General features: G+C 49.3%; 1 protein-coding gene across 4 annotated transcripts in view; it reads left to right on the forward strand.

The window, feature by feature from the left end:
• The window catches only part of KIAA0513 (KIAA0513 ortholog), a 55,557-nt gene that overhangs the window by 4,558 nt on the left and 25,291 nt on the right, over positions 1-25,708 (forward strand). For 2 of the 4 annotated variants that reach the window (XM_070612421.1, XM_070612423.1), the window contains exon 1: positions 16,032-17,130. The exons of the other annotated variants lie outside the window; for them this stretch is intronic. The gene's annotated coding sequence lies outside the window, so the exon portion shown is untranslated. Of the gene's footprint in view, positions 1-16,031; positions 17,131-25,708 lie in introns of those variants that run through there. 4 annotated transcript variants of the gene reach the window in all.

Here is a 25,708-nt window from a genome sequence, read left to right on the forward strand (position 1 = left end):
AGGGGTAATGACATGGATTTGGATATTTGTGTATAAAGCTTCCACAACTGGCAAGGTAAGTGGTGATCTATATGTGTCACAGGTGAGAATGGTGAGGGTCCCAGCAATCGAGTGATTGGCCCAAGGTTGTACGGACCGGATGATTTTCCTGGCTCTGAATGCCAAGTCCACGGCCTCCCCCCGCTCCTACCGCCTGCTGGTGGACGGGTCTTACTAGTGGCTCAAGCCCAGGGCAGGATGCGGGGTTTCTCCGATGCCTCTGCAGGGGCCGTGGAGGGATTATTTCCTTCCTCAGCATTTTGCTTCACCCGGTCCTTGTGGAGGAGGAGTGGCTCATTGACGTCCAACGGTGAAACAAATGGTGCAGCTGCACGTGACGCTCGGCGTTAGTCCTCACACAGCGGCTTTCACGGGAGGTCACGACACTAGGGGAAGCTGCGTTTTCCCTTGGTGAGCTTCTCCAGCGGTTCTGAAGTGCTTTTGTGTAAGGGTTTGGTGTCTCAAATTTTGACCCTGAAAAAGTATTGCTGCTGTTCCCAGAATGAGCCGTCCAGGAGCTCATGGGGCAGCTTTTCTCGTTGGGGGGAGGGGGCGGGGTGGAGAGGGTGAGAGCAGGGCAGGCTGCCAGCAGAGTGTCTGAAGTAACTTGCACCTTCACCCTCAGAGACCAGTATCCCCCCTCCTTTATTTAATTTAATTCATTTTGCCTAGGTCATGATGCAGACGCTACCAAACTCAAAGGGCACGGAACGACGTCTAGTGAAAAGTAGTTTCTGTTGCTCCCTTCTCTGTCCCCCTCCGGCTTCCCACTCTCCCCTCCAGTGGCACCGTCACCACCAGCATCTCCTTCCAGACACCCAATGTCCTTGAAGGTCCCCGAGCGTCACCCCCACACACCCTGAGGGCTGAGCTTGCGTCCCCACTTTCCCTTCTTCCTCCTGCCTTTTCAGGACCCCTTTCTATGGGGACCCCATAGGCTGGTCTGTTCCCGTGTGTCAAGAGCTGATGACACACCTCTGCCAGCAGTTTTACATTTGGAAGGGAAGTGCTTAGAAGAAATGAATCTATAATGGTAAACTTAGGGGCTTTGAGGCAAGAGGGTGGGGAAAGAGCTTTTATGTATGGGGTGGTTTTCAGAGTCAAGCTCCTTAAACTTCAGGGTTGGCCCTGACAAGGAGGCAAGGACGGCACACTTGAGGAAGAAGCGGGGTGCAGTTTATGCCTTCTCCCTGAGGGGGCAAAGTTGTTGTAGCTCCTGTTTATCGGGTTTCCTCTGCCATGCCCAGCAATGTGCCAGGTGCTCTGTGGGTTGTCACTTTAACCCTCACGAGAACACCACGGCTAGCCACCACTGCCGTACCTGTTTCACAGATGAGAAGGCTGAGGCCTGGAGAGGCAGAGTGGTTTGCCTCCCGTCGTAGGGGCAGAGCTGGCACGCGGATCCAGGCAGCTCCTCCTTCTGTCCCAGGACCCAGTTCCGGGACCACGGTGCGTTTAGTTGTCACAGCTCCCCAGTCTCCTCTGGTCTGGGACGGTTCTCATCTTTCCTTGTTTTAGGTACAGTTTGGTGGTCCCTGTGTAAACAGTATCTTCATAGCTCTCAGAGGAGGAGCCGTCCGATGGTGGCCCGTGTGTGACAGTCCATGTAGTACGTACATTCGAGGAAGAACCTTATGTAAGAAAAACCTGATTTTGTCCTCAGGGTTTTTCTGGGCTCCTTCCAGAAATGTTCTCCTGCCTCTGAAAGTCCAAAGTGGGTGACCAAGACCCATTCCCCCATAGGAATCATCTCCAACAAATTCTGAGAGAAATGGGAAATTTCGAGGAAAAAGAGAGAGAGAGAGTAAAGGGGATTTTTTTCTTTTAATTTTTAGTCTACTTAGGAAAGCGTGTGCCTGGGTGCCGACCGTGTCCCTCGTGATGTCCTTTCGTAAGCCAGGTGTGTTTGGAGGCATCCTCCTGGCCTTTCCGTCTCAGCCAGGCATGACTCAGAGCAGATGACTCACCCGTGGCAAAGTGACCGACGAGCTGGGGGGAAAATGAGAATTAGAAACAGCGGAACAAAGGGAAAATGCCAGAGTAAATGAGCTTGGAGGGCTGCTGTTCAGCTGACATCCTTGAATTAGGGGTTTGGGGGTGAAGCCAGGAAGCTAAGATACAAAAATAGGGCCCCCTAAAAGGGGAGAAAGCCTCGTGAGAGGAGAAAACCAAATTGTGAGTTAGTAGTAAATATCAAGAATGAAGCGAAAGAATCAAATGAGATCAAACCCGTGACAAACCTGAGCCACCCCCTCTCCCGGTTTTTGAACTTAATTTGTGTGATGCGGCAAAGGAGACAGGAGAGCGGGTCTGCGCCCCGTCACTCTTAGGATCCCGAGGCTCGATTTGGATAATGAAATAGGGCTTCATTTATCTGCTGTTGTGGAGGAAAGGAAGATTCCACGTAATTGAAATTTCAATGCGAGTAGAATTAATGAGACTCATCTGTCCTGTGGGAAGGAAGTAGCGTCTCTGACTTCATCTCCTGACCTCTTCTAAATAACCCCGCCAGGTGACAGGAGTGGCCAAAAGCCACGGGGTCCCATGAGGCGGACGCCTCCTGCTTGGTGGTCCTGCTTCTGTCCTTTCCCGCGTGCCGGTCCTCTTGCCACGCAGCCGCGAGGGTGCAGCATCTTTGCGAAGTGTCAGTCAGGTCCTGCAGGCCCTCCAGTGCTCTCCCATGGCCCCTGGGGGGAAATTCCAGCTCCCTAACTCGGCCTCCAAGCCCCTGCCTCCCGCCAGCCTCAGCTCCTTCCCTCCCTCCCTCTGCCTCCCCCGCTGAGCCCCCCTGCCTGGCTGTTGCTCCAGCGGGCCAGGTTCATTCCCACCCACAACTGCCCTCTTAGGTTCTAGAGGGACTCGGTGGTCAGTGCTGTTCGGAGCCTGTTTTCATCAGAGCATCTTGACGCACAAGGTTCCCTGTGCCCAACGATGTAAACCGTCTCATGGAGGAACGTATGTATTGTCAGAGGTCTGTTGTGATCACTCTCTATGGGACTCACTTTTGGGGTAGAGTGATGCCAGAGAGAGGAGGGTTTTCTATCAGAAGCAGTTAACCAGATGAGATTCTTCGGTGTTGTTGCTGCTTGGAGTTCATACAGATCAGGGACTTTCAACTGGCGGCAACGTCTAGGGACATTTGTGGTTGTCACGGCTGTGGGTGCTTCTGGCCTCCGGTGGCTGGAGGCCAGGACTGCTGCTAAACATACAGTGCACACAGGACAGCCTTCACCAGAAAGAACCTTTGGGCCCGAACGTCGGTGGCGCCGCCGTGGGGAAGCCCGGCCATGGATCCGCGTGGCTCCACGTTGTCTCATTTCTGAATCGCCTCTGGCAACATCAGGAGGGTTATTACTCTCCCGAAACTTGACAGGCTCCATGCAGGCCCCGTCTTTTCATTCCCTTTCTCTCTCTCTCTCTCTCTCTCTCTCTCGGGTTAAACCCTCCCCTACATATCGTTTCTCTTCCTAAAAGGATAGACTGAGCTCGAGCTGCCTCCAGCTAGAGCATCTGAGATGAAAGAAAATCGACTCCGCTTTTAAAGCATGAATTAGAATTCTGCAGGGAAGACATCTGGAGCAGCCTGGGCCTTGAGAACCGCGGATCAATACACTTTAAGCAGCCCTTGAAAGCTATTTAGGTACCGGCAAAGCAAAGCGACGGCAGAAGCCTGTTTCTTTTCACTTACATGCGAGTAAACATCTGCCAGCGACACTTTCAAAACACACGTATTTATGCTCCAAAGCAGGATTGGAGTGCAGAATTATGTCTCTTAAGGCCCCCCAAAACAACAGAACCCAGCTCCCATGTTATTATGGGTAGAAAAGTGATTGATTATCTAGGTTTCAATGTTAAGGTTTGAGGGAGTACTTGCCAATAGAAACCGAGGTTGTGCCAGGCTTCACGATGTTTTTCTCCTTCCCAGCTCTCCGGCTGGGTCTGAGCAAGTCTGAGTCAGCTGTGTGGGGTCTCTGCAACCTCACGCCGCCGCTCTGTGCTCTTTGCTCTGGAGTGTCTTTGCTCGTCTGACCGCAGGCTCCTACCAGGTTCTACCCAGAGAATGTGGTCTTCAAGGTGTCCTCCTTCTGGGCTCCCATTAGCTGCTGCATCCTGGCATGATAGCACTTGGCACGTTGCTGTCCTCCTTTGCTTATGTCTGTCTCTCCCTGGATCACGTCTGGGAAAGGCAGGCCTATTCATCTCTGTCCTCAGGACTTGTCACTGTTCTGGTACACCGTGGGGGCTTAATAGTGTTTGTCAAACAAATGACATGAACTCTACAAAATAGTGCCTTCTACCCGTCCACACTGGGACCGCCTCCGTCAGAGAAGCGGCAGCTCTGCTCCTTGTCCTGCGGGTGGTGAAGGTCGGGGACTTGCCTCTGAGCAGAGCGACGATAAACCCTCTGGGCCAAGAGTGGCCCTGTGTTTTCCCTGGTTCCGGTTTTCCCGGTTGGTGACATTGTGGGCAGAGAGCGTGGGTTCTAGACGCAGCTCGTGTGAGCCACTGCTGCTTTGCTGCCGTGACGCCACCCTGCCCCTTCACTGCTCTGGCTCTCAATTTCCCATCTTAAAACCACTTCTGCGAGTCTGTGCCTTTCCCATGAACCATCCTCCCTGGTCCCTTCCTTGTGTGTCTGCCACCTCCCCACCGTCTTCCAGAAATCTCCAGTCTCATCTAACCCTAACATCTTGGGATTTTATTTCAGTCAAACAAAGTAGCATCATTTAGTGTGTTGCCATTTTGTTCCCACTCCTTTGCGGACATGTCCTGTGTGATTATTTTTAAATCATTGCGTTGTTTCCTGGAGGCACTGAGTAACCCAGCATCTGTGGGTGGAAGATGCTCAGCCCTCCTTGTTTACCAGTCTCTCCTGAAATGGGAATTAGAGAATCCTGTTAAGAGCTCTGGGTTAACTGTCATCTTGCTGGGTCAGACATTGCCTGCACCGCTTCCAACCGGGAGACCTATGGATTGTCTTCTCCCCTAGACCTTGGGGAGGGGTGTTAGCCCACACCAGACTTCCACAGCTGTTCAGAGTCCTTATCCACACCCCAAATTAGCAAACAGTTACCTGTCTGCATTACAACAAGGCTGTGGAGTCAGACTCCACTTGGGTTTATCTAGACTCTTCCGTTTGAGCTCTGCGGCCTTAGACAGCCATTTACGCTTTCTAAGCCTTAAAGTGTCTTCACCCGTAAGATGGAGATAATAGATGCAGCTCGTGTGTCAGGGGTAATTAAATCAGGCTATCAGTGTAGAACACAGCTCGGTGCCCGGTGTGTTGTGAGCCTACAGTGAATGTTCGTTGTAATTACCATTTAATTATTAGAAAGTATTAAATAACAGTAGTAGTGAGCATTATGGAAAAGGACAGCCCGCACTGGCTTGGCTTTCTGACCCTATTGTCATCCAGCAAAGCGACAGGAGGAGGCAGTGGCCTTGACCTCGAGAGCGGAGAGTGCCAGGAACCACAGCAGGGGGTGTGGCTGGGGGGCAGAACATCCCACGTGAGTACTGAGGGCCAGGAGCAGGAGTGTTTTGAGATGTCTGAAAATGGCATCTTTTTGTTCAAATAGGAATTGGTAAGGAGAGAAAAATTTTAGAAAAATGTGATTGGATGTAGTTTCTATAATGGGTCATATAAAAATCTTTAAAATGTTTTAAAAAGACCTCTCATTTCACATCTTAGGACGGTTTGTAGAATCGATAACACCCTGCCATTAATTCCAGCAGTGAGGCTGTGTCTGTGTGTGTCTGTGTGTCTCCCTGTCTCCCTCTCTGTCTCCACTGTCTCTCTCCCCCTCTCTCTGATCGTTGGAACAATCTGGCAGGTACGCTCTGGTCAGAGGCGCTCGGTGAGATGACGCTTTCCTCCGTGTCATGTTTTGAGGGAATCTGAGTCCAAAAAGCCGATTTGATCTCTGAGGTTAAAGCCGAGAGTCTGGAATGAGATTTCAGGAAGACCGTCACATTCGCTCAACAAAGGGTCAGCCGTGGGGAAACTAGGGCCCATCGCTCCAGGAAAAGGCAAGCACAGCACCGTGGAGGCGGTGGCGGCCTGGAAGCGGGGTGCCCTGCCTCCTTCGCGGTCCTGGCAGGGAGCCCACGGCTGGCAGAGGTTTGGGTCAGGCTGTGCGAGCAAGGAGAGCGTGACCACCCCTCCACAGCCGCGTGGCCTCCAGGCCGGAGCGCTGCTCTGTGGGACTCCTAGCCATTCTCCATTCACTCCTTTGCTTGGGTTGTTCCGCCCTGAGCCGACTGAGGCGACACCTAATTGCCTGAAGTGCCTTGCACAAACCTTCATGCCTTTAGAAATGTGTGTGAGTTTCCCCATCTCTGTTTCCTAAAAGCCACAATGGCTCAGAAAGGAGACCCTCATTATGGAAGGCTTGTGTTTTCCCTCGTAGTCATTCAGTGAGTTCTCGGCAGCTCGGTGCCTTCATCCGGTCAATAGTGAAGAAGCTGGATCCAGTGTGGGTTTGCAGGAAGGAGGGGACCCCCTGCCCAGAGCGCACAGCAGGGCTGTGGGCCCCCAGGAAGGGGAGATGGTGTCCTGTGTCATCCAGGGCAGGTCACAAGCTTTCAGGGCGGTGACGCAGACACCAGGCCCCCCTGTGACCCTGAAGTGGGAGCTTGGAGGGCATTTACTTTCTTGTGGTGCAGAGGAGGGGACCCCGACTTTCCCAGCAGCTCTGGGAACAGTCTCTCCCTTCCTCCCCCGAAAGGTGATGCTTCTCTTACAAAAAGGAAGTTTCCAGCCCTAGCCGTCGACATGGTCTGTGACAGTCAGGGGCGTTTCTGTGGTGTGAAGGAGTGGCTGGAGGGGAGGACGGGCTGCCATGCGGCTGTCTCAGAGCTGGCCAGGCTGGCTTGAGGCAAGGGAGTGCTGATCTTTGGGGAGAGCGAGTCCTTGTATTTGATACTGAAGCAGAGGCCCCAGGAGCTTGTTTTGTGGCCGTAACAGAGGGAGTGCCTGAAATCGGGTTCCACTTCCAGGAGTCAAGGGTCCGAAGTCGTCGTCTCCTCAGATAAGGTGACCGAGTTCTGCCCTGTGTGTGGGCCTGCACTCTGGCCTGTGCAGGCTGCCTTGACCATTGCCACCCTCTCAGACCAGCGGTCAGCTCGCAGGCCTTTGTGGAGCTCCTCTGAGGGGCCGACCTTGCTCCTGACACCTCGCTTGGGCTTCTGTCCTCGTCTCAGGCCCTGGCTGTCTCCTGATGGGCATCCCCTAAGGAGGGGTTGGAAGGCCAAGCTGGCAGGTGGTGGGCAGTCCCCTCATGGCCTTGGGAAGCGAGCCAGGCCCATGTCCTCGACATTCCCGCGTCCCAGCTTCTCAGACGCAGGGAGTCGCTTTTAACTTTGACTTGCTTTGGTCTCTGGCTGTTTGCACTTTATGGGGAGAACCTGGTAGGAGTCATTTCTGTGAGTTTTTCTCTCATTCAGTCTTTCCTGCCATGTGTCTTTCTTCCCCATGGAGTTACACCTATTACATGAGGCTATTTTCCTAGCAGCATCCTCCCTGTTCAGTTAAACAACAGAACTGACTCGATCCGGAGTACCTTCCACAGACACGACCCCTTCCTCCGTTTAGACAAGGGATGAAAAACCACAGAAAAAGTGGGGACTCTGGTATCGCGGCCCCCCTCAACTCCACCTCCTCCCCGCATTTCTGGTGCTCCACCCTGTCTGACAAGAGTTGGAGAGGCCCTTCATCGTTTCTAGCTGCTCTCCGTCTCCTGGATCCTTGATTGTTTTTTATTTTCCTTATACACAAGAGAAAGAATTCTTGTGCAAGAAGGTAGCTATTGGCGAGTAAACTGCCGGAGAGGGATGGCCCATCTGTAGGCGGAGGCCATCCTTTAAGGTCAGCTGGTGACAGGTTGAGATGACTGGTGTAGTGGCCTCACGTCCTCCAGGGATCCAGGTGAGAACCTGCTTGTCAGGAAGGGTGTGTGGCTCCTGATGAACACCTGGGAGGAGTGTGGTCACAGGTAGCGGCCGCTCCAGGAAGTCCAGGACGCATCCTAGGCTGGATGGTGGGTGAACGGCAGCCACGGCGAGGAGTCTGGGGTCTCCAGGGCCCCGCTTTTTGTAAGAAAAGGGAACTACCTCTTACTTAGCCCTCCGTGTTCTGGGCACTTGGCTGGCTGCTTCCACCTCTTTTTTTTTTTTAATTAACATACAGTAAAATGGACCTTTTTTGGGAGCACATTTCTGTGAATTTTAAAATATGTATAAATTCATGTAACCACTGCCACGTTCAATTAGGAAACAAAACATTTTCTCCATCACCCCCTAAATGTCCCCTGGGCTCTCCCTTGTGGCCACCCTCCCCCTTCCCTCACTCCCAGCAACCACTCAGCTTCCTCTCTTGGAGAACGTCTTACAAATGGAACTTTTGAGAAAGGTTCTTTCTCGGCACAGTGCATTTGAGGTTCAGGCGAGGTGTCGGGTGCAGTAGGATTTTCTTGTGGGCAGTAGGCTGTCGTGTGGGTATGGGCCAGTTCCTTTATCCCTTCACTTGTTGAGGGACATTTGGGTGGTTTTCAGTTTTTCATGATTACGAATATAGTTGCTGGACACATTTGCGTGTGGATTTTTGTGTGGACTCAAGTTTTCATTTCTCGTGAATACAGACCTAGAAGTGGGATTGCTGGGTTGCGTGGTAAGTATGTATATTTAACTTTATAAAAAACTGCCCCAATCTCCCAGGCAGAAAAACTCCAAATGTCTGTAGATCTCTGCCCTGAAGGATGTGGGGCGGGACCCTCAGGATATCAACTTTTTCTTTTAGGAGTAGTGTTTTCATTGTCACGTCTAAGAACTTTTTGCCTTGCTTTGTTCTAAAAGTTTTATAGTTTTATATTGTATCGTTGGTATGTGATCCATTTGAGTTAATTTTTGTATAAGGCGTGGGGTTTAGGTCAGGGTTCCTTTTCACTATCTGCCCATGGATGTCCAGTTGTTTCAGCACCATTTGTTGTTGAAATGACTGTCATTGCCCCATTGAACTGCTTTTGGATCTTTGTCAAAAATCCATTGGCCGTACTTGTGCGGGGCTATTTCTGGACTCTGTTCTGTTTCATTGATCTGTGTGTCTCCCACCCTCCTGTGTCACCCTGTCTTGATTCCCACAGCTATTATCGTAAGTCTTAAAATCAGAAAGTACGATTCCTCCAACTCTATTCTTCTCTTTCAAAATCAGTTTAGCTGTTGTAGTTTCTTTGTCGTCCTGTATAAGTTTTAGAGTACGCTTGTTTATATCTATGAGAAAGTCCCACGAGGATAGGACTTGCATGATGTCTGTAGATGAATCCGGGGAGAATCGGCGTCTTACTGTGTTGGGTCTTCCGCTCCTCGGACGCGGAATGTCTCTCCTTACTAAGTCTCCTTTGGTTTCTTTCATCGCTGTTTTGGAGTCTTCAGCATACAAATACTGTACATGTTCTGTGAGATTGATGCCCGAGTATTCACTTCTTCAAGTTATTGTAAATGCTGTTCAGTTTTTTACTTCGTTTTCCAGATGTTCCTTGCTAGTTCATAGAAACATGATTTTGTGTTAACTTTGTATCTTGCAGCCTTGCTAAAGTCACCTGTTAGTTCTAGAGATTTTTTTTAAAAGATTCCTTAGGATTGTACACTCAGACAATACGTCATCTGTGAATAGAGACAGGTTTATTTTCTCCTCTCCAATATTTTTTCTGATGCCTTTTAATATCTTCCTCTTGCCTCATTGCTCTAAGTAGGACTTCCACCACTGAGCTGAACAGGAGAGATGAGGGTGGATGTCCTTGCCTTGTTCCTGGTCTCATAGGGAAAGCCTTCCGTCTTTCACCATTAAATCTGACGTTAGACGCGGAGTGTATATAGATGCTCTTTATCAGGTTGAGGAAGTTCCCCCTGTTCCTAGTGTCTGAGAGCTTTTATCGTGAATGGGGATTGAATTTGTCAAATGCTTTTTGTTGTCGTTGTCAGTTGATGTGATCATATGGTTTTTCTTTAGACTGTCAGTACAATGGATTACATTGTTTCATTTTTGCATCACATTCCCAAGATCAACTCCACCCATGGTGTATTATTCTTTTTCTATACTGCTGTCTTTGATTTTCGAATATTAAAATCTTTGCATCCATATTCGTGGAAGATATGGGTGTGTCGTTTTCTCCTACTGTCTTTTTCTGATTTGGGACAGAGTAATACTTGCTTCATAAGATGAATTGGAAAATGTCACCTCCTGTTGAATTTTCAGGAAGAGATTGTGTAGAATTGGTATTGTTTCTATTTTAAATGTTTGGTAGAATTTGCCAGTGATACCATCTGGGTCTGGAGATTTCCTTTTTGGAAGGTTTTATACTATCAATTTAATTTCTTTAATAGTTATAGGACTATTTAGGTCGTCCATTTCACCTCGGGTGACTTTAGGTAATTTGTGATTTTCAAGGAATTGTTCCGTTTCATCTCAGTGGTTGGCTTTGTGTGCGTAGAGCTGTCTCTAGTTTGCTCTGATCGTCCTTTTAATGTCTGCAGGATGTCTACTGATAACCCGTCTTACATTCCTGACATCGCTTATTTGTGTCTTCTCCCTTTTTTCATTGATTCCTTCTTCTAGTTTTTAAGGTGGAAGCTTAAATTATTGGTTTGAGACCTTTCTTCTTTTCTGGTGTAAGCATTTCATGCTGTAACTCTCTCCAAGCACTGGTGTAGCTGCATCTCACTGGTTTTAATATGTTGTATTTTCATTTTCCTTCAGGTCACTATGTTTTCTGATCTTCCTTGAGACTTCCTTTTTGACCAACGGATGACGTGGAAGTGTGTTGTTTGATTTCCGAATGTTTGGAGATTTTCCTGTTATGCTCCTGTTATTGATTTCTAGTCTAACGCCATTATGGTCAGAGAACATTCTTTATGTGACTTCAGTTGTTTTAGAGTTTCTAAGGTTTGTTTTACGACCGATGCTGTGGACTGTCTTGGTGAACTTGAGAAGAATGTTTACTCTGCTGTTGTTGGGGCGAATGTTCCGTAAATGTCAGTGAGATCCAGTTGGTAGACGGTGCTGATTCTCTTCTCCATCCTTGCTGACTTTGTCTGTTAGCTCTCTGGATTACAAGACAGGAGTCTTAAAGTCTCCAGCTATAACTGTGGATTTCTCTCTTTCTCCTTTCGGTTTTTGCTTCATGTACTTTGAAACTCTCTTGTTAAGTACCTGCATATTTAGGATTCTTATATTTTCTTGAAGAGTTGGCACTTTTATCATTATGTAATGTTCCTTTTTATCCCTTGTAATCTTCTTAGCTCTGATGTATGCCTTATCTGATATTAATATAGCCTCTCCAGCTTTCTTTTGATTTGTGTCGCATGGTACGTCCTTTCTCTATCCTTTATTGTTAATCTAACTATATGACTATATTTCAAGTGAGTTTTTTGTGGACAACTTATAGTTAGGTCATGTCTTTTTATCCATTCATATGATCTCTGTCATTTTATTGGTGTGTTTACATAATTTACATCTAATATAATTATTAATATATTTGGATTTAGGTCTGTCATTCTATTTTTTTTGTTTTCTGTTTGTTCCCTCTATTTTTCTTTCCTCTGTGTCCCTTTTCCTGTATTCTTCAGGATTATTTGAATGTTTCAGCATTCCATTTTCATTTATTAAGTTTTTTACTTTATGTAGTTTGTGCTTGTTTTTGTTGTATTTTTTAGTATTTGCTCTAGCGACTACAATGTGCACACTTAAACTTTTCACAGTCTGCTTAGAATCAGTAATTTACCACTTCAAGTGGAAAGTGGAAACCTTATCATTGTAGAAGTCCCTTTATTCTCTCTCCTTTAAGTTGTAGTTCATGGGTATTATATCTATTTACGTTGAAAATCTCATCAGCCAATGTTGTAGTTTTTGCTTCAACTGTCAAACATATTTTAAAGGACTCAAGAGGAGGAGAATAATCTATTATGTTTACCCAGATTTTTTTCCTTTTCTTTTGTATTTCCTTCCCTCCTGACATTCCATGTTTTCCTCCTGGAATTATTTCCCTTCTGTCTAAAGAAGTTTCTTTATAACTTCTTATCGGGTGGTCTTTTGGTAGCAAATTCTCTTGAGGCTATTTTCCCTTCACCTTCATTTCTGAAGGATTTTTTTGCTGGATATGGAATTCTAGACTAGCAGGTCTTTTCTTTCACACTTAAAAGTGTTATTTCACTTCCTCCTGGCTGCCACAGTGTTTGTTGAGAAATCTACAGTCACTTGACTCCTTCTTCCCCTGTGAGTGATGCCTCATTTTTCTCTGGTTATTTTCAAGATTTGTTCTTTGTGTTTAGTTTTCAGCAGTTTCACTGTGGTGTGTGTGGATTTCTTTGGATTCATCCTTTTTTGTATTCACTAAGCTTCTCAAATCTATAGGTTTATGTCCTTCACCACTTTGGGGAGTTTCAGTCATTATTTCTTCCAATTTTTTGCACTGCCTTCTTTCTCTCCTTCTGGGACTCTAATGACACAGATGTTAGATCCTTTAGTATTGTCCCACAGATCCCTAAGGCTCTGTTCATTTTTTAAAAACCTTTTTTCTCTCTTTTGTTCAGATTAGATCCTTTTTATTGATCTGTCTTCATGTTCACTGACCCTTTCCTCTGTCGTATTCATTCTACTATTGAGCCTATGCAGTGGTTTTTAAAATTTCAGTTATTTTGTTTTTCAGTTCTAAAATATCCATTTGACTCTTCTTTCTATCTTCTGTTTCTTTGTCATGACTTTCCATCTTTCCCTTCATTTCAAGAATGTTCTCCGTTACTTCTTGGAGTATTTTTTATAACTGCTTTGAAGTCTTAGCTAATTCCAAAAGCTGTGTCATCTTGGCACTGCCATCTATTGATTATCTTTTATTGATTAGGATTTTCCTGGTTCTTTGTGCGTTGGGTAATTTTGGGTTGATCTTGAATATTTTGCTGGATTTTGTTGGATTGATCTTGAATATTATGTTATGAGACTCAACCAATCTGAGTTCAGATTCTAAGTCCCTGCCAGCCTTCTGTGGGTTTCAGCATCAGAACCTTTGCATTGCTCTTCAGAGCTGCCCAAGTGTGCCATTCCGCAGCCAGTGTGGGACGTGACCGGTGGTCTGTCCTGAACTTCAAAGCCTATGGTATGCTGTTTAGAGTTAGATCTACACATACTCAGCTCAGGGCTGAGCCCAGGAACTCATAGCCAGCTTTATGGGGTTGTTTTCCTGAGCTCCTCCCTCTCTGCAATGTTCCTGATCCTTTCTGGTTCCTAAGGCCGCATCTCTTTGATCCTTCAGCTGGACGACGGGGGCTTTGTTTCTCCTGCTCTGTTACACTCTTCCTGTGACTTAGCTCACATCCCTGACTAAGCAAGAGGAGGACTGAGAGAGAGAAATCCAGTGGGTTTTTCACCCTTTTCGGACCACAGCTCCTCCAATTGGAAGAGAAGTTTCCCTCCCTCAGTTTTAGGCATCTGTGGACCCCTCTGCTGCTGCTGTGAGGGCTGCTGTGGGATTGCGGGGGGGTTGGGGCCTGAGAGAGCTGAGACAACAAAGGCATCAAAAAAGGAAAAAACTTGGGCTTTGGCCCACTATCTCTAAGAACTAGGTGACTCCTTTCCTGCTCCACAAGCCAGGACTCACTGGCTTCTCCTGGAGCTCTGCTGTCTACACGGATGCTCGCTTCTGGGTACCGGGTTGTATCCAGTCCAGGCTGTGGCTCCTGGAATGGGGAGATGGCAAACTCACCACCAGTTTGCTGGTGCGTCAAATTCTGGTCATCTTCCCTCATCTACCTGCTGCTGTTTACGTTTCAGAGACCTCAAACAGCTGCTCTGTTTGCTCCATCCAGGGTTTATAGCCACATTCAGTGGGGGAGACAGGGCAGGGTGTGTGCACTCCATCTTGCTCAGAACTGTAAGGAAACCAGAAGATGTGTTTTAGAGGCATTCAACAAAGAAATCTGGATTAAGCGAAGAAATGAGGAAGTCAGGATGTGCAGGAAAATTGTGGTTTGTATGGGGAAAGAGGAAAGTCAAGGTTGAAGGATTAGATAGATATTAACAGAAATACCTGATGTGTGGGGTCACATAAAGAACTCATGGAACCCTCTCCCTTGGAATTTCCTTATTCCCATCTTTACGTATCTGCCCTTGCGGAGTGAGAAGGGAGTCCCTCAGCACCGGCTCGGGCTGCCAGTTGGAGTGAATGGTTTGACTGTAAGCCAGTGACCTTTATTCCTCTCCCCTGGGAATATTAGGAAAATACACCTGGAGAAGTGGAGAAAGATTTCTCTGAGACTGAAGAGTCTGCAATCTGGGATATCGAGTGTTTGTGTCCAGGCCGTCACCCATGTGTATAGCCTCATGCTGCAGAATCTGATCCGAGCTTGATGAAGAAGTTCAACTCTCAAAGTAGATCTTGCTCACTCTCTCTTTTTCACTCACTCCCTCAAATAGAGCAAAGCCTTTATTGCAGGAATAACTCTTGCCTTGCTAAAGCACTTTCTGAATGAGTGGGCTGTTAATACGGGTTATCACTGAATGTGCACCTACACATGTTGTCACTGATGAAAACGAAGACCGTCTGAACGCTGTAAAGAGGACTTGGAGGTGGTCCGTTTTTCCAGAACCTCTGATATGGGCTTTCAGGTTTCCGTTGGCCTCTTGATTCATACACTGAACATTTTTCGCATGCCTAATATTAATATCATTTAAAATTTGTGTGACGCTTTAGCCATTTGATTTTTTTTTTCTTTGTTATCTCATTTGATCCTTATAGCAACACTGTAGGGCAGACAGGATAGCTGTGGTATTGTTCTATATTGTTTTTACATTGTTGTAAACTGCGAGAGTATAATTTGACATCTTGGTTTTTCATTTTTCATTTCATTTTCATTTCACACGAGCATTTTCGTGGTGCTGTGTTGTAATTATTGCTCTCTGTAATAGTTCAATGAAGTGTCAGAATTAATGTTACAGAATTTACATAATTTTCTTGTGGTTGAGCGTTTAGGTTATCTTGACTTTTTTGCTGTTACAAATAATGCTACGTATAGGTTTTTTGGCATGTTTTAGGTTGTTTCCTTGGGATAAGTTAAATAAATAGATTCTCAAAATATTGTTAAACGTGTTTCAACATTAGGGAGCATTTCAGAAGACCTCAGGTGCCTTAGAGAAAACACAAGCATAACACAATAACAATTTTCAGATTTCTTCATGTTGAAGAGCAGGTTTTGGATGTGCCAAGAGATTTAACCAGAAGGAGGTGGGTAGCGTATATAAGGAAATGAAGAAAGCATTAGCAAAGACATAGAGTGTGTGTGTGTGTACGTGTGTGCAGGAGAGAGAGAGAGAGAGAGAGAGATGAGGCTAGCCTGATTAAAGCAGAACTTCCATCTTGAAGAAACCAGCCACCAAATGCTTATGTGAGGCTGCATTTGAATAGTGGCAGTGTCCCCATTGGAGAGCTGTGGCCACTGGAGAGCCGTGTGGGCAGCACTGACCAGCTCCAGATTGCAGAATGCCTTGACCACCAGCCAGGATGATGATGTCATGGCTAAGTGGTGAAGGACACTAGTGGTTTTTAAGCAGAGCGCTTACCGCAGCCTGCCAGGTGGTCCCTGTGTCCAGGAAGATTTGCCCAGAGCCTCCTCTCCTGCAGAGACCCAGATGTCCAGCGTGTACAGATCTTTGCTTCAGCCCTTCATTGGGCCAACGGCAGCAAAGCACCAAGCCCAAAGAGAATGGACGTTTGTTCCTTTCCGTCCCTAACCTCCTTGGGGTTCTTTGGAAAAGACCCAAGCCCCAAATTTTTTAAGGAGCCTCTCCCAATCCAGTAATTAAAGTGTGGCTGTCTGCATCCCATGGGTTGGGGCAATATGCATTTATTTTGCCAAATTACCCAAAAGGATGGAAGGCCAAGTCAGTCTATATCCAAATTGAATCCAGCTGTCCCTGAATTGTCAGCTGTGTCCTTCTTTTATTGCAGAGGTGCAGCTGCTCTCGCAGGGGGAGACGTGCCCTACAGTAAATTCTAACATTTGGTTAGAGTGGAACCAACTCAGTTACTGGTGAAAATTAATGGAAAACACCTGTCACCAAATTCCTCCTTGTCGCCTTAAACAAGAGGACTCACCAGTTCACTGAGGAATTAATCTGCAGTGAATTAAACATGAGGAAGTGCAAAATGCATACCCAAATGCTTATGTGAGGTGACTTTTGCATTGGGATTTAGGACAAATTTGAAAAAGGAAGAAATTTCAGACTTAGACTCTGGGGAGCATTGATCTGTAATTGTAGCATTCCTTTTCCTTCCTCCCTCGTCCACATGGGGCTTATTGACCTCCTGGACCCGTCTGTTTTCTGGCAACATGGTGAATTGGGGTTTGTTCTGGAGCCTTCTGCACGGTTGCTGAATCAAGGGAGGTGGAATCTCGAGACTGCGTGCTCCATGAGGTGAGGACCCTGTCTCCTCCGTGGCTCCATGCCCAGCGCTGAGCAGCCAGCTGGCAGCGTGGTTCTGAAGCTGACCCAGCGAAGTCGCAGTTCCTTAGGAAGGCTTCTTGGAGAACTTCCCCTGAGTTAGTCTCGCGCTGCATTAAGGAGCCAGCACCTGGTCCCTTATCTCTCTTCCCTGTGAACTGTGAACGTTGTAGCCTAGCGTTTCCTTCTTCCTGGAGGTCATAAAATAGGAGTTATCCTCAGATATTGCCATTCTCACAGCCGCAGTGGAGAAAAACCTGCACGGAGTGTCACAGGATGTTATCTCAGAATGGGAATGGCGTGAAACCCTACAGGTCCAACGGCCTCTCCTGCTGGTGACCCGCCCACAGGCTCACGTCCACCTTCCGCTTCTGGCTTCCCTGCAGAGGAGACTCTGGAGGGACCGTGTGTGGGGGGCCGCTGACTTGCTGGGACTCCACCTGCGCTCGGCTCTTCCCTGTGCAGCAGCACAGAACACGCTGACCCCTCGGTCACGTGGCCGCTCCTCACAGCCTTGAAGACCGCTGTCCCGTCTCCCAACTCACTAACCCCCACGGTAAATGTCCTCGACTCGCTCGCCGTTGTTCATGTGACACAATTATCAGGTGGGCTTCTGTTTCCATTTTTATTTTTTTGGATGCTTTCCAGATTCTCAATAGCTGTCTCCCTTTTTCCTTTCCTTTTTAAAAATGTCTTACAAGTATTTATTCAATTAAAACGCCTTTGCAAGTTGATTATTTTTCCAAAACGATGGATCCCTAATGGGTTGCTTTGGGCCTCACTGAGAACAATGCGTGTGGGCTGGTGGCCGTGTTTACTCGGTATGGCTGCCGTAAGAGAGCTGACCGTTCCTTTCAAGGTGTGGGAGTGGACGTAATGTTCTAGGAGCGGCCTGACCGGTGAGCAGAGTTGAGTGAAGCCGTCACCTCTGTTTTGGATCGTGTAGTTTTGTCAATGCAGCTGAAGGTCGGTTTAGAGTTTTCGTGTTGTTCCTGTCGGACACAATGACTCATAACATGCCTGCCGTCAACTGAGGGACTGCCTCTCAGTGTTGGACTTGTGTGACTTTGGGTCAAAAGGTCAGACTCCCCCATTAGTAATTTATGAGTTACTCCAGGGCAGAAACCGTGTTGTCGTCTCCTCTTTGCTCCCACATCATTCCTGACAGGTGGAAGGCCCTCAGCAAACGCCCAGTGAATGAATGAATTTCCTGTCAAGAGGTGTCTTCTACTTCTTGCTTTTTCCAGCTGTATGAGATTTTGACATATAACGTTGTATACATTCCACGTGTGCCACATAATGAGTTGATAAATGTGTGTATTGTGAAATCATGGCCACACTAAGTGTAGTTAGCACCCATCACCTCACATAGTGACAAACTTTTTTTTTCTTGTGACAAGAACTTTTAAGATCTACTCTCTTAACAACTTTGAAATACACAATACAGTATGGTTAACTATCGTCACCATCCTGCACGTTACACTCCTAGGACTCATTCGTCTTGTGACTGGAAGTTTGTACCTTATCGCCACCTTCACCCATTTCCCCCACCCACTACCCTTTGCCTCTGGCAACCACAAATTTAATCTCTGTTTCTATGAGTTCAGTTTTTTTAGATTCCACATATAAGTGAGGTCATACAATATTTGTCTTTCTTTTGACTTCTGTCACTCAGCATAATGCCCTCAAAGTTTCGTTCATGTCACAAATGGCAGAATTTCCTTCTTTTTTATGGCCAAATAATATTCCATCGTGTGTGTGTCTATAGAGAGAGAGAGACAAACCACATTTTCTTTATCTATTCATTTGTCATTAGACACTTAGGTTGTTTCCGTGTCTCGGGTGTTGTAAATAATGCTGCAATGAATATGGGGGTGCATATCTCTCTTCAAGATGGTAATTTCATTTCCTTTGGATAAATACCCAGAAGTGGAATTGCTGGATCGTATGTTAGTTCTATTTTTAATGTTTTGAGAAACCTCCGTACTGTTTCCCATAGTGGCTGCACTAATTTGCATTCACACCAACAGTGCACGAGGGTCCCCTTTTCTCCACATCCTCGCCAACACTTGTTAGTGCTTGTCTTTTTCTTAATAGCCATCCCAACAGGTGTGAGCTGATAGCTGATTGTGGGTTTAAAGAGGTGTCTTTTAGAGTCAACCCATGAGCGAAGTCTGCCAAAATCTTTCTGGGTCCTGATGGTGTCATTCTCTGAGTTAACTATCCCTCTGGCTTTATGTCCCCCACATTCTCCATCAATGTGTCATTTGCTTTCACTGCTGAGTAGTTAATGCAGGTGTAGGATGGAGCCTGGCCTGGAGTCCTCTGCCCATTAGCCATAGACATCTTTCCCAGTTGGCTCTGGGCAAGGCGGCTCAACCACCATATTTCATCGAATTTAAGACCTCATCAGTTGTGAGATTCATCATTATTTTATTCACTGTGAAGAAAGATTAAACACTGCCATTTAAGCTGTCACACCATGCTTTCTTATGACTTTGAATTTTTATTCTGTCCTTATTGAAAGAGCTCCTTTGAAATTACTTAGACGTAGATGATTGCCGAGCATCACTTTTGTCCGTAATACAGAGGAAAGTATAAGCACGATAAACTGGCTAAGTCCTTCTAGAACTTCTTCACATTCAGAGGCCTGTTCTTCTGCACTTGTCTCAGAGCCTCCAAGACCGTGGGTTTCTGTGAAACATCCTCCTATCTGCCGTCAACATGCTCGTTACAGAGGCTCAGGCCGTTTCCCTTTAGGGAAGAAGGGGAGGCCGGGGAGGGGTGTAGGGTTCTGGTCATGTTCTCCTCCCTGAGGTGGGCGGTGGTTACAAGGGAGCGTTCACTTTGTGGGAATTGACTGCGTGATATCCTGATGGTTTATGCACTTTTTGAATTTATTTATGTATTTATTTTTAAAGGTTTCATTTTTCCTTTTTCTCCCCGAGGCCCCTCAGTACATAGTTGTATTTTAGTTGTGGGTCCTTCTAGTTGTGGCATGTGGGACACCGCCTCAGCATGGCCTGATGTGCGGTGCCATGTCCGCACCCAGGATTCGAACCAGAGAATCCCTGGGCCGCCAAAGCGGAGTGCACGAACTTAACTGCTCAGCCACGGGGCCAACCCCTGAATTTATTTTTTAATTGCTTAAAGAAAAAAAAGAGAATCTGTCTTGTCTCCAGACAGTGACAGCTGTATCAATGATGGGCCTGGCTGGGAGCAATGATAAGACACATTTGATTTCAGATCAGATCCTAAAATGCAAAAAAAACCCAAAAAAGTACATTTTAGGATAATGAAATAAAGTATTTATAAATCTACCTAATATAAGGTTCAGGCCATTTTCCTATCTTTTCCTCAAAGCTGTAATGATTTGTCAAGTACTTGCTAAAACCCAGCACACTGCTTCCACGGTAGTCCCTTGATCTCTGAGTCTGTAAGAAATGAACACACGCCCCAGAGCTTGGTCTGCATCAGATTCTGACTTCCGTCCTCACGGCTGCCGGTCCTCACCGCTGCCTGTGCTCAGAGCTCACGGAGCCTCCAGACATTCCCCGACATAGGTGTCTCGCGCAGTCTGTTTCACAGAGGCCGCATCTTCCCCTTTGAAATGAGGTCTGCGTTCGCCCTTCTCTCACCTCCCACACCTCTATGTGCTTCCTCCAAGGCGAGGGATCTGATTTCAGAGACCTCCCCTGTGAAGGCCCTGAGTCGAAATGCATCACTGCCCCAGCCACATGCTCGCTTCCAGGCTTCTTAACCAGCGTGGGCTCTCACCCCATCAACCCCTAAGCCGATGCCTTGCATGGGGCTTTGGGGCCACCCTGCGCCCGCTCTTCTGACATCAGTGTCTCCTCTTCTCCCCACACCTGCTGCTGCCCCCTTCCCGCACCTGTCTAGTCTCACACCAGCCCTGTGGCTTAGCCCTTCTCTGCCCTTTGAGTGGTTCTGCTCTTCACATGAGCTTCTGGTTAACGGTCCCCAAATCCGTTTCTAGCCCGGACTCTCGTAGGAGCTACAGCCATCCGGCTTCACCTGTCCGCGTGCCAGGTGTGTCCCTGCTCGGGGGAGCTGGGGGTTGTGTTGCAATGGATGGCATGAGGGCCCGTGGTTGGGATCCAGGATCCTGCACGTGGGTCCTGAATGCCAGAGATGCTCTTCCCGTCCCCAGATCTCCCCCCGTGCCCCTCCTGATCAGTGCCCTGTTGGAAAAGCCCAGCCCTGGGAGGCTGCTTCTCGATCCTTGCCCATCAGAGATCTTTTGGATGCCTGGGAAGTCCCTGGTTCAGGTGAGGACAAGATGGTGATGAAGATATTCCCAAGGCCACACTGCAGTGGTAGCTCATTACGTCCCACAGACCAAAGGGAGACGCACGCCGTTTCACAGCCCACCCAGTGGAAATGTCGCTCTCCGAGGGTGCCTCCCTTCCCCTCTCCCTGGCAGGCGCTGCCCAGCTTCTGAGGCCTCCCTCAGGCAGTCTTCCTGGGAGCCTCCTTGCTGTGGGTTGAGTCCTCACCTCCTCCGAGCCGACGTTTCCCCAGGCCCCTGTCCCCTGCCACCCTCCACCCATCGCATGATCACTTACGTACTTGTCTTTTTCTCTCTACTGGGAATGCACTTGCAAAGACTGGGCCTAGAAATCTCTTCTTGGGATAGTGCTTTCTGCACAGCACTTTACACAGAAAACAGATTTGTTGGTGTTTCCGTTGAGTTGTTAAATGAGTTTTCTTTGCCTCCTGGCTTCTGTTGGAGGCCCACTGAGGTCAGGAATTGTGTGGTCTCCTCTCATGCAGCCCAGCAGAGTGGCTTAGGGGCAGAGCTTATGAACTTTATTGACCGAAAGGTCAACTGGTGGCCTGAGTGCTTTCTCCCCTTTCAGTTAGAAATACGTGGGCAGTGGGGCGTTTTTCGGACGGCCCCTCAGCTGCTTTCTCCCTTCGCGGAGCGCCTCGGGCAGTGGGAGGAAGAGTGTGGCTGTGACCAGGATGGGCTGGTGGGCGGGCGGGCCAGCTGGCTTTGCAGACTGGTGCAGGGGTGGAGGAAGCAGCCTGTGGCTGGTGGAGCACCTTCGACCCCTGACCTGCGAATTTTCAACAGTAGCACGCATTCACAGAGCAATTCTCTGTGTGCCTGTGCTGACCTAGCTCTGGGGACCCGCAGGGAAGAAAACAGACGAGGCTGCTCCTCGCAGGTCTGGGATCAGATCCTGGACCACGAGGAGATGCAGCCCGCTGGAGAGAAGCCCCGACACTCAGGACTCAGAGGACTCCCGTCGGCCCGGCTCAGACGTGCTCCCTCATGCAAGGTCGGCTCTTTCAAGCCACGGCCAGTAGGCAGGCCGTCCTGTGTGGGACCCAGGTGTGCCTGCGCACGGCTGCAGAGGGGTGGGGTGGAGCTGCCCCGTCCTTCTCGTCCCCACAGGAGTAGCCCCAGCAGCCTCCTGAGATGCTCCTGCTGTCCGTATCCAGGGGATGCAGCAGCCCCCGCAGCGTCCACAGCGGAAGCTTAGTCCTCCCTCCCCGGTACCTGTGGCACGCAGATCCTGTTCTGATGACCGAATCAGAGTGTCGGCACTGCAGGCACTCCTCAGAGAGTTCAGGAGTGAGTGGGCTGTGATCTGGCGCTGGCCAGAAGCCCTTTGGGACGTCTGGTGTTTAGGGAGAGGGAGAGGCACCCTCGTGGGCGTGTTCACTCTGACGTCCCCAGGTTTGTGACACTCCGTCCCTGTATCACCAAGGGGATCTGATCTTCATGTAGTAGCGGACTCCGCCCAGACAAATGCCTGCACCGAGTTGGCTCCATGTGTGCCTTCTTAGCCCCAAACAGCTAAAACCTCTTCCTGGTTCCGAGGCAAAGTCACTTATCACCCAGCCAAAAAGTGATGAACGGATTTATTCGTCAGGAGCTTTAGGGTCGAGCTGTGCAGCCCGTGGCAAGGGCAGATGAAGGTCCTTGCTGTGGTCTCGTGGTGGGAGAGGTTCTGAGCGGCAGGAAGCGTGTTGTCAGGCGCTTCAGCTCGTGCCTGTGGTCTGGCTGGGGCGCTGGGGGGCTGGGCTGGGCTGTGCAGCTGGGCTCCTGGGGCTTCCTCACCACAGCCCGCACAGGCCAGCTCACTGGGTCCTTGTCCTTCTCCGCTTTGTGACTGCGGAGGGGGAGGGGCTCCTGGGGAGCACTGAGTGTGCTGAACAAGTGCAGATGTTGCCACAGGAAGAGCTGCTGGGCTGTGAGGCTGATTATTTGTGCCCAGCTGGGGGCGTGGTGGGGAGTAGGTCCCCCACCCTGTTATTCTGAGACTGCCAGGGAGGCTGTGCAGGGGAGGTGAGGAGGGTCACGGAACCCAGCCGGTGTACACTCCGTCCGTTGCATCCACGGCAGTCTCTGTCCTTACAGGGCGGCTGCAGTTAGCCACGTGTCAAAGGTCGCCGCTTCTCTCTCTCCTCCCCGCCAGCTGTGTCAGTGAGACCATGAGTTACTGTGTCTCTGAGGAGCTGGGCACGGACAGATAGCAGTAACCTAATAGCTGATGGAGCACGTGGGTCAGCACAGCCCCGGGGCAGAGAGCTGAGCCAGGCCTGTCTCCTCCATTCCTGCAGCCGCTCCAGGCACCTGTCGACCTCTGTCAGTCAGTTTGGAACAAAACGCTCTTCAGGGGACTGGGAGGGTACGGGGGGGTCTATTCAGCAGGGTCACCTGCATGTCTGCGGATGTCACAAGAGGGTGGACGCTAGCTGGGTGCAAAAGAGGCATTCAGGTTTCTCTCCGTGTTGAAATGGTAAAAAAGCTTTTGCCTATTGACACAGACTAGAAGGGCAGACACACAAATGGAGAGGAGATGTTGTCGGCGTGGTGGGATCAAGGGGTTTCGCCCTTCTGTTTCCAGACCTTGCTCCAACGACACGTTTATAGTAAAGGGAAATGACAACTAAATGACCTCCACGAGCTCGACCGAGTGCTGGGGAGAGTCCATGTAACAGGAATGGACGGGAAGTCCTGCGTCGGGCTCCAAGCTCCTGTGTCAGAGAAGGGATGTATTGGGCATGGGACCCCCCCGCCCCCCTCCACCGGGGCCTCCTTTCTAGGCCAGAGGATCCCAAGCTTTCATGGCATCGTAGTGTCTGTCATTTTTTCTGGCACCCCTAGCCAGAACAATCCCCGATTATCCAAACAACTTGAGGATTTATGTCCTAACAACATCCTAGCTGTCAGTATTCGGTTCCCGTGGCTGCTTCAACAAGTCGCCACAAACTCAGTGGCTTAAAACAACACACATTTACTGTCTTACAGTCTCAGGAGCAGAAGTCCAAAATCAGCCTCACGGGGCTGATGCCAGGGTGTCAGCAGGGCTGGTTCCTTCTGGAGCCCCCGGAGGAGAATTTTACTCCCTTGCGTCTTCCAGCTTCTGGAGACCACGCACATTCCTTGGCTCGTGGCCTCATCCTCCACCTTCAAAGCCAGCATCGTAGCATCATCCCGCCTCCCTCTTACAAGGACTCTTGTGATCATGTTGGGCCCACCCGGGTCACCCACGATCATCTCCCCGTCTCAAGGCCCTGCACTTGATCACGTCTGCAAAGTCTCTTTGCCAGTAAGGTGACATATTCGTAGGTTCTGGGGGTCTTTAGGATGGTCCAGCTGAGACGATGCCATCAGACCCGAAGTCTGTGCCTGCCTGAGCCCTGGGCCCATTCCTGGACAGGCTAAGGGTCGTTGGCCTCCTTAGCGGTCACTCTGACCCTTCCCTCTGTCACTGGTCCTGCAGAGTCAGGCACTTCAGGACACCTGTGGCCACAACCGCAGAGACAGACAGACTTGTCTTGGCTTCTTTGGGCGTGTTTTCTGAATGACCTTTACTGCAAAGCCACAGAGGGCGTTCAGTTGAGCCGCGGCTGTGCTGGTCAAAGAAGGCTGCGCGAATGAAGCAGGGCGCCCTGTGCAGGCAGTGAACTGCCCTCTGGGGGTTAAGTCTGTGTTAACATGAGTCCGATGACGGTGGGGGAGAGTTACTAACGCTCTGCTTCCCACCTAAGACCTCTCCGCTTGGGCAGCACCTTCGCTCGGGGTCAGCTGGTGCTCACAGCGTCATGAACTGGAGCCTTAAGGGTGGTCTCCCGCAGTGCATCGCTGTGTGTGTGCAGTTCAGCCCCATCGTCCTCGCTGGCCTCCGCCACCTGTAGGCCGGGCAAGGTGGACGTACGGGAGCTTTGCTCACTGCTTCACATGAGACCCCAGCAGCTGACGTTCAAGTGGTGGTTGGAGAAGGCTCAAAATAGAGAGGTCTGCGAGGGACCTTTGACCCAGACGATTAGGGAAATCAAAGATTCAAACTCATGCTTTCAAAAATAGGAAAGTAGCACATTTAGATGGTTTTCCCAGTCTGAGTCTGGGTGGAGCTGGAACTCAAGGAAGGGGGCTGGGTTTTCTTTGGAGAGTCATCAGGCAGAGTCCTCAAACCAGATGCCTTAGTCAGAAGCTGCGGGGAGGGGAGTCCTGGCCCCCCAGAGGCACGGCTGGGTCCCCGTGTCCTCGTCTGCAGCGTGGACCTGCTCTTCCTGAAACCGAGAGTGAGGGGATCTGACTTAGGGATTTGGGGTGGGCGGTGTTTTGGCCTTAGAGTTGGAAGGAAGGTGCAGGTGTGAAACCCACCCATGTGCAGGGCCCCAGTGCAGACTTTGGAGAGGGTACACTGGCAGTACCCTCTCAGCCTTAATGAGCAGCCCTTCTGGACGTGTGTCCCGGGAGAGCATCAGACAGGTCACTGTGGGGCAACATAGTGAGCAAGGGCACGGGCTTTGCAGGCGGCCTGTGTTGGGTTCTGTGCTCCGTCACTTCTTGGCTGTGAGCGGTGCCCCGCCTGGCCTCTCCCAGCCTCGGTTCAGCAATGTGGCGAGTGTAAGCCAAGCTCAACGGATGTCACTGGGAGCCAGCATGTGCTGTGTGCGCTGCTCCAGCGAGGTTTCGAGGTCTCTTCTTTTTGTGGGAGGAACAGCATGTTCAATGGTTCTTGGGGACCCCAAACGGGAGCCACCTGAGGTCGATGGCAAGGGGCAGAGTTACAGAAAGTTCCGGATTCTCCCCCAGGGAACCTCATCCGGTTGCTCAAGGCCGACCTGCTAGAGAATCCTAACTCTGGTGGCCCTGAGCGTTGGGGAAATCAGAGTTTGAGCAAAGCCGGGTGGGGATGC

The sequence above is a fragment of the Equus przewalskii genome, chromosome 3 (genome assembly GCF_037783145.1).
Source record: "Equus przewalskii isolate Varuska chromosome 3, EquPr2, whole genome shotgun sequence".
NCBI lineage: Eukaryota > Metazoa > Chordata > Mammalia > Perissodactyla > Equidae > Equus > Equus przewalskii.